This window comes from Pleurodeles waltl, chromosome 11 (assembly GCF_031143425.1).
Source record: "Pleurodeles waltl isolate 20211129_DDA chromosome 11, aPleWal1.hap1.20221129, whole genome shotgun sequence".
NCBI lineage: Eukaryota > Metazoa > Chordata > Amphibia > Caudata > Salamandridae > Pleurodeles > Pleurodeles waltl.
The window spans coordinates 930,433,399-930,442,939 of record NC_090450.1 but is presented as its reverse complement, the minus strand read 5'-3'; positions in this window follow the sequence as shown (position 1 = coordinate 930,442,939).

Below are 9,541 nucleotides of genomic sequence, written 5' to 3'. Positions count from 1 at the left end.
TGGATCAAGAGCTACAGTTCTGCCAAATTTGGTGTAATTCTATCCAGTGGTTTTGGTGCTATCGCTGTTCAAAATTCCTATGAAAAACTGAATGGGGAACATGTGTTTTGGGACCCCCCCCTTTTTCTCAGCCCCCGCTTGACAGATCACCCTAAAACTTGCCAGTCAGCAGCTGAAGTGAGCGTCGTATTTTCTTGGAAAATGTGAAGATTCATCAAACGGCGCAAAACAAAAACGCTTTTTCTATAGGAACTAGTTCCTAACTAGAACTACCTAGGCTATATTAATATATATATATTATATATATATATATATATTTATATATCAACAAAGCATTCCATGAGATTCTTCATGAACAACCGCACTCCGGGACCTCGTATTTCAAAAGGTGCATTTATTTGGGCTCCATTAAATTTGTTTTCAAGCACAAAAACACCCGCCCTACGCATTTCGGTCTGAAAGACCTTGATCACAGGCATATCATATATATTCATATATATATATATATATATATATCCCCATTTGATGAATACTCACAAAGTTCTTTCACCTCAGCTCCTTCCTGGAAAGTTTCTGGGTGATTGTCAAGTGGGGTCGAGAAAAAAGAGGGGTCCCAAAACGTAAAATCCTCCTGCATTTTCCATGAACCTCTTTAGGCAGGGCTACAGCAAAAACTGCTGAACGGAATTACACCAAATTCATCAGGAAGCTAGATCTTGGGGCACAGATTGTGCTTTTTATGATTTGATGTAAATCAGTTCAGTAGTTTTCAAGAAATTAAGGGTAAAAAATAGTTGTATATTTTGGCAGTTGGCCTTGCGAGACTCTCGGAAACTCTCATGGGAGCACCAGTTTAAAAATAGAGCAATCTGATTGGCCTAGAGAGCTTTATTTCCCTTGTGCCAGTCAATCAATTAATCAAATAAATTTCCTAAGCGTACTACTCACCCAGTAGGGTCTCAAGGCGCTGGGGTGGGGGAGGGCAGGAGTTACTGCTTGAAAAGCCTGGTTTTGAGGTGCTTTCTGAAGGTTAGGAGGTCCTGGGTCTTGCGTAGGTTGATGGGGAGGGAGTTCCAGGTTTTGGCGGCGAGGTGGGAGAAGGATCTGCCGCCAGAGGTGGTGCGTTGGATGCGGGGGACTGTAGCGAGGGTGAGGTCGGCGGTGCGGAGCTGTCGAGTTGGTATGTGGAAGTTGATTCGTTCATTTAGGTAGGCCGGTCCAGTGTTGTGGAGGGCTTTTTGGGCGTGGACAAGGATTTTGAAAATGATCCTTTTGTTGATGGGCATCCAGTGTAGGGATCTGAGGTGGGTGGAGATGTGTTGGTGGCGAGGGAGGTTGAGGATGAGATGTTCGGCTGCGTTCTGGATTCGCTGGAGTTTTCTCTGAAGCGTAGTTGTGGTCCCTGCGTTGCCGTAGTCCAGTCTGCTGCTTATGAGGGCGTGGGTGACTGTTCTTCTTGTTTCTAAAGGAATCCATTTGAAAGTCTTGCGTAGCATGTGAAAGGTGTTGAAGTAGGAGTATGATTTGGTGTTGATTTGCTGAGTCATAGAGAGAGCTGAGTCCAGTATGATGCCAAGATTGCATGCATGGGTGGTCCAAGGGTGGTGGGCCACCAAGAGTCGATCCATGCTGTCTTGTTGGGACCGAAGATAATGATCTCTGTTTTGTCTGAGTTCAATTTGAGGTGGCTTGCTGTCATCCAGTTGGCGATGTCGAGGAGTCCGGCGTGCAGGTTAATCTTGGCGGGAGCTGGGTTCCTAGTGAGGGAGATGATGAGCTGGGTGTCGTCAGCATATAAAACGATGGTGAGGCAGTGGGTGCGTAGGATGTTGGCGAGAGGAGCCATTTAGATGTTGAAAAGGGTGGGGCTAAGGGAGGATCCTTGGGGGACCCTACAGATGATCTTGGTGGCTGTAGACCAGAAATGAGGGAGGCAAACTCTTTGGGTTCTTTCGGAGAGGAAGGAGGTGAGCCAGTCCAGGGCTTTGTGGCTAATTTCGGAGTCAAAAAGGCGTGTGCGGAGGGTTTGGTGGCATACAGTGTCAAAAGCTGCAGAGAGGTCTAGGAGGATGAGGGCGACGGTCTCGCCCTTGTCCAATCTGGTCCTGATGTCGTCTGTGCAGGCGATGAGGGCCGTCTCGGTGCTGTGTTTTTTTGCGGAATCCAGACTGGGAGACGTAGAGTATGTTGTTGTCTTCTAGGAAGCAAGACAGTTGTACGTTTACTATCTTATCCACAACCTTTGCAGGGAAGGGGAGAAGAGAGATGGGTCGGTAGTTTGTGAGATCTTCAGGGTCTGCTTTCGGTTTTTTGAAAAGAGCGTTGACTTCGGCGTCTTTCCAAATGTCTGGGAAGGTTGCGGTGTCGAAGGAACGGTTGATGACGGCCCGGAGCTGGGGAGCGATGATTTGGCTGGCCTTGTTGAAGATGTGGTGGGGGCAAGGGTCTGTTGGGGAGCCTGAGTGGATGGAGCTCATGGTTTTGCCGATTTCTTTGTCGTTGGTGGGGGTCCAGGTGTTCAGTAGGTTGGTGCAGCAGGGTGTTGTGGTTTTGGTTGTATCGGTGGTGGTGATAGTGGGTGCTGACGATGTGGAGCTGTTGTGTATATCTGTGATTTTGCGGTGGAAGTAGTCGAACAGGGAGTAGCAGAGGTTTTGGGAGTGTGGAGGGTCGATGGTGCAGATTTGTGTTTGGTGAGTTCTTTGATGATGGCAAAAAGTTCCTTGCTGTTGTGTGTGTTGTTGTCTGTGCGTTCTGAGTTGGTGGTGTTTGCGCATGGCTGTTTTGAGGGTGGAGAAGTTGCTCATTGAGGGTTCTTGGCGCCAGGCTTTCTCAATTTTTAGGCATTCTCATTTGGAAGACTGAAGTTCTGTGGTGAACCAGGGGCGGTTTTGATAGTGCGGGTATTGTTGTTTGTTTTCAAAGGGGCGAAGGAGTCTGTGCAAGTTTCTAGCCATCGTGTGAGGTTGAGGGCGGCGGTGTTGGGGTCGTTGGTGTTGGGAGGTGGAGCTTGTGCGAGGTTGGAGATCAGGTGTTCTTTGGAGATCTTGTTCCACTTGCTGTAGGGGGCCGGGTGTTGTTGGTGGTGGGTGGTGGGATTCAGGCAGGAGAAGTGGACGCAGTGGTGGTCAGTCCAGTGGAGTTCGGTGGTGTGAGTGAACGGGATGTGGCTGCTGGAGGTGAAGATGGAGTCTAGCGTGTGTCCGGCTGAGTGGGTGGGTGAGTTGACCAGTTGCTTGAGGCCGAGGTTTGCAAGGTTGTCAAGCAGGGCCGTGGAGTTGCATTTGTGGGTGCTTTCCAGTTGACAGTTAAGGTCACCAAGGAGTATGTAGTCTGTGGAGGTGAGGGCGTGGGAGCTGATAGTATTGGCGATGGTGTCACAGAAAGGGGGGGCGAGGGTCTGGAGGTCTGTAGATGAGGGTTCCTCTTAGGGTGGTGTTGGATTTGATGTGTACCTGAAAGTGTAGGTGTTCTGCATTTTCTAGGGTGTTGTTGGTGTTGGTGGAAATTTTGATGGCATTTATGTGTATTATGGTGATACCTCCTCCTGGTTTGTTGGTGCGGTCTCGACTGGTGATTTTGTAACCTTCTGGGATGGCTATGGCGATGTCGGGTTCTGATGAGGAGTTCATCCATGTTTCAGTAAGGAAGGCGATGTCGGGAGAGTTTGTGGTTAGCAGGTCTCAAAGCTCGTGCTTGTGGATGGAGCGGGTGTTAAGGAGGATGCAGTTGAGGTGATTGGGGGGTTTGGTATTGTTATGGTGCTTGTTGGTGTTGTTGGTGTTAGTGCAGGAGAAATGGCATGAGTGGCATGTGAAAGGTCCGTGTGTGTGTTTGGGTTTGGCCTGGGCGCAGGAGGGGTGCTGGCCGTTGTTGAGAGCAAGGAGCTCTTTGGAGGAGTAGTGGCGCTTGGGGGGGCCAGAGGAGCGTGGACCAGGGAGACGGGCGCTGGGCGTGGACGGGCACAGACGGGCTTCGCCAGCGGCGTGGCCGCACAGTGGCTGCCATTAAGAAGGGGAGGCGGGAGGGAGGAGCAGCTGGGAGGCGGGAGGGAGTGTCCAATGGGGGCACGACGGGGGCGGGGCCGCAGGGGACGCAGCGGCTGGGCCATCTTGCTTCCGCAGGAGTGAGACTCCTGGGAGAGCCAGTGCTCTAATTGGCTTCCAGCAACATGAGAAACATTTTGCTGTCAGCCATTACAAGACTTGAGGACTTAGTCTCCCTGTCTTGAAAAAAGATATATGGGTCAGGGTAGAGATAATCTAACTCTTTAGGCCCCCTGGGGGGGACGACAGAGAGACCCCCACCCACCAACCCCCCAATACCCCTCCCCACCCCACCCCGATGGGCCAAAAAAGAAAACAGCAAACAAATACTGCGAGACTCTCGCAGAATAAAAAAAAAGCCGGCTGGGCTGCATTTATTCTTTATAAACTCCAGGGAGCTTACCCCAGGGGAGCAACAATATTAGCTGCTCCTTGAGGCCAGGAGCAATGCTGGCACACAATGGATGCAGGGAGCCATCTGAGGCCACAGGGGCTTTGGGCTCCCTTCCTCCCCCCAACAAGAATATGGTGGGTGCCATGGGTGGGCATCAAGACACCCACCTCTTCTTTAAATTGGCCCAGGGAAAGGGGCTCAAGCCTCCCTTCCCTTTTAAAATGTGGCTGGGCCCCAGGGGTTGGAGTCCCCATGGCTGAAATTGGCCCAGGGAGCGGGGTTGCATGCCCCCTTTACACCCTACTGCCAGGTCCCAAGGGTGGGATTCCCGGGGCTGAATTTGGCTGCATGTCCCCCCCCCCTTCTATGTAGTACCAGGCCCCTGGGAATGGGTCCCCAGGGTTTAAATCAGCCTGCGAACGGGGTGGGGGGCTTGTGCCTCTCTCCCCCTTTAAAATGAAGCTGTGCCCTAGGGGATGGAGTCCCCGGGACCAAAATCAGCCCAGGGAGGGGGGCCACAGCAACTAAAGGACTAGATAGCACAAAGACCCAATATACTGGCTTATGGAGGTTATAACTCAGCCAAGGTAAATGAGACTGAAATAGGCACTTAAGTATCCTGTCAAACTGAGAATCGTTGCAGATGGAGAGACTCTTTTCTTCATGACTTCACCCAACGCATAGCAATGGCTCCAGACCAGACGAGTTGACATCCTGTGAGAGGAATGCAGTTCAATTTATGGCTGAACCAAACGGCAACCTCGAAGGCCATGGCCCAAGAGAACGAGAGGAAGACCCATGAGGGAACAGATGACTGAAGAGAAAGCCTGAGTGGTGGCAGAGGCACTGACACTTGGGTGGCACCATGCAGAGCAAGTGCACCAGAACAAGACAGCACAATAGTGACGAGCACTCTGGCAAATCAGATTTTGATGCAGGTGAAAAACCTGCCTCATACCCCCAAGTCGGTGGACACACTGATATTAATATTTGACCCCTTGTCATGGATGGAAGCCTCAGCTGTGAGTTGCTGATGCAAAGAAACATGCTAAGGCCAACTGACCGCTAGTACACTAATTAGGGCTTAACTGGTGAACGTGATGACTTAATTGTCAGACAGACTTTCAGGCCATGGACAAGACCCCCTCAAGTCTTCAGGAAATATATAATAGACTAGACAATAGTTGTATTGTTTCCTTGCTTATAGTTGACTGGCAAACAGTGAACTGCTGTTTCACCTGGCGTGTGTTTATAGGAAATGTTACAATTGTGTTTTTGTCTCATTTGTTTCCTTCCCCTTGTTTTTTTCCCTTGAGATAGCTTGTCATCATGATTGATTTGGATTGCTGCTCCTCCACCCTCCCTTCTTCTTCCCCCAAGCTCCTGGGCTGATACTGGACTCCCACGTGGTTTTTGTGACTCAATGGTGGCCTTGAACAATGGGAACAAGACAAGGGACTGCACTAACAGCGTATAGTGTACTGACATGGCATGGCTCCCTCTGCCAAGCAACACAAAATGTACACGTATCAGAAGTGTAGGTGTAAAACATAGCAAAGATTCAGTAGAAGCACATGAATAGCACAGTGCTTCACAAGCTTGCCAGGAAGAGGAGGGTCCAATTGGTAGGTACTCTAATCTCGGCCTCTGCCAGAGGAGTACTGGTGTGGATATCTACTGACGCGCCTTTTTCATTCCACACCAAGTAGGTGGACTCTGAAGAAGGTACATTGATATAGAGGGTTTGCTGGCCATGGAATCATTGGTCCTGCCACTGATCTATGCTTCCAAAAGTCATCAGATTGCCTTCTTAGAGTCCCTCACACCTTCCCTGAGCAATCATTTGCATGACCCTTGTCTCTGGGGTGGGGATTTCAGTCATATTTTAGATCTGAACATGGACAGATACACCCCATTTCTGTGACTCAGAGTGCACAAGTGGCGGCACATTTTTAGGGATGGGCGTGTGACTGGGGCTTGTGCAACACATGGAGAAATACAAATCCAAACAGTAGGAAATACTGTTATTACTCAACAATAAACAAGCTTCACACATGTCTGAACTATTTCTTCCACAATCTTTCGATGGACAATAGCGTGCTAGGCACTGAACACCTCTGGTGTTGAGATGGGGTGCACACCCAGATCTCAAATACCTGTGTGCAAACTAAACATGCATGCATTAGTGGACCCACCTTTTAAAGCCACCCTGAATAAGGTGATAGCAGATTACTTTCTTGAAAATGAGGTTACCGCAAGGGGGGATATAATGATAGAATGTTATGCCTTCAAGGTAGTATTGGCACTTGGCACTTCATCTTTAACAAAGCCGACGACATCATCGCCCCGCACCTCCAGACCGTCATCAACTCTTCTTTTTCTTCTGCTACCTTCCCCGAATGCTGGAAACACGCCGAAGTCAACGCCCTACTAAAGAAACCTACGGCTGACCCGAGCGACCTGAAAAACTTCCGCCCCATCTCTCTTCTGCCTTTCCCAGCCAAAGTTATAGAGAAGACCGTCAACAAACAGCTGACCACCTTCCTGGAAGACAACAACCTGCTCGACCCCTCACAAACCGGATTCCGAACCAACCACAGCACTGAAACCGCCCTCATCTCAGTCACTGACGACATCAGAACCCTGATGGACAACGGTGAAACAGTCGCCCTCATTCTGCTCGACCTCTCGGCTGCCTTTGACACCATCTGTCACCGCACCCTAATCACCCGCCTCCGCTCCACCGGAATCCAAGGCCAGGCCCTGGACTGGATCGCCTCCTTCCTCTCAAACCGTTCCCAAAGAGTTTACCTCCCTCCGTTTCGCTCAGAACCCACCGAGATCATCTGCGGCGTACCCCAAGGCTCATCACTCAGCCCGACACTCTTCAATGTCTACATGAGCCCCCTCGCCAACATCGTACGCAAGCATGACATCATCATCACCTCCTACGCCGACGACACCCAACTTATACTCTCCCTCACCAAGGACCCCGCCAGCGCCAAGACCAACCTACAAGAGGGTATGAAGGACGTCGCAGATTGGACGAGGCTCAGCCGCCTAAAGCTAAACTCTGAAAAAACGGAAGTCCTCATCCTCGGCAACACCCCGTCCGCCTGGGACGACTCCTGGTGGCCCACGGCCCTCGGCACCGCACCGACCCCCACAGACCACGCCCGCAACCTCGGCTTCATCTTGGACCCTCTTCTCACCATGACCAAGCAAGTCAACGCCGTGTCCTCCGCCTGCTTCCTCACCCTCCGCATGCTCCGCAAGATCTTCCGCTGGATCCCCGCCGACCCCAGAAAAACCGTGACCCACGCCCTCGTCACGAGCCGCCTGGACTACGGCAACACCCTCTACGCCGGGACCACAGCCAAACTCCAAAATCGCCTGCAACGCATTCAAAACGCCTCGGCCCGCCTCATCCTCAACATACCCCGCAGCAGCCACATCTCCGCACACCTGAGACACCTGCATTGGCTCCCAGTCAGCAAAAGGATCACCTTCCGACTTCTCACCCACGCACACAAAGCCCTCCACGACAAGGGACCGGAATACCTCAACAGACGCCTCAGCTTCTACGTCCCCACCCGCCTCCTCCGCTCCTCTGGCCTCGCACTCGCTGCTATCCCTCGCATCGGCCGCTCCACGGCGGGTGGGAGATCTTTCTCCTTCCTGGCGGCCAAGACCACTCCGCTTCCCGGAGACTCCTAAAGACCTGGCTGTTCGAGCAGCGATAACCCCCCCCTTTTTCCCCTAGCGCCTTGAGACCCGCATGGGTGAGTAGCGCGCTTTATAAATGTTAATGATTTGATTTGATTTGCAGGGAATCCTAATAAAGACCATTAATGGGGTCAAACTGGGGCTCTCCAATGATATACTGACCACAGACGATATGATATGTGGAGCAGAGCTTACTCTTGCACACAAGGTGTGCAGATAGAGCCTCAGGACCTTAGCCACCTTAGACAAAAGCACAGATGGTTGGTGGACAGGCTGAAAGGGTTGTCTATTGAGTGTACGTTGCACAACAACATGCTGAATGGAATAGGTCCGTATGACTGGTGTCTTGGTTTCTGAAAGCAGGTTTTGAGAGAAAATCAATAGGAGCAAATAAACCCACAGGAGACCTAGTGGTTAACACCCAGGCAAAAAAACATCTGTATTTGTAGACTGTAGATGGCACCCTTGGGACACGATCATGGTAGGCTCTGGGCATATCTCAGGAGCATAAAATGCAACACCTAGACTCCATTCAGAGGTCCTCTTTGGAGGAGCCATTGACCATAGATGAAATAAGGGGGTCAGTTAATCAAATGACATGGAATAAAACACTTGGGGCAGATCTACTAACATTTTGAACTGTGTTTGCGTCACAAAGATGATGCAAATATGCACAACATTTTTAATATCTACTTTCTAGTGCAAATGCTGTGCATTTCTTAGCGTAAAGGGGATGTTACATGAGCATTCCCCTGCAACCACCCATCCTTTTTGACGCAAAACCCTGTCTTCCAAAAAGAGGTTTACATCAAAAGTTAACACGATTTGGAAGCAGGGGGTTAAAAAGAGAAATGTTTTTGTTTCTCCTTTTTATTCCAACTTTGCATGTGTGCTGCACTGTACAGCACACATGTAAAGTAGGAAAGGTTTTAAAAGCTGTCTAGACATACTATTTCGTAACCTTCCAGTGCAAAACCTATGCTAGTCTCTCACACACACCCTTGCACTATGTCGCAAAGGTGTGCGTGTGGCTCACGGCAGCAGAATTCTGCGCCGCCGCTAGCGATAGAGGTGGAGAGAGCCATATCTCTGTAGATATGGCACTCTCCTGCTCCCTTCCTGTCAATGCAGTACACCTTTTTGACTGCTGTGTTGCATTGGGTGACACTTTAGTAAATCTGCCCCTTGATATGGATGTTTTTCGGTGTGAATTCTGCCGAACCTACAGAGCTGAATTGCTTGTAAGCTTCTCAAAATGTATGAAACGTCCAAACAGCTGAGTGCCCTGCTGGGCTAGCTCAGAAAAGCGCTCATAGTAATCCTTCCATAGCCAGACAGAGACTAGCCCATCCACCCTTCCTCTCCCCCCCCCCCC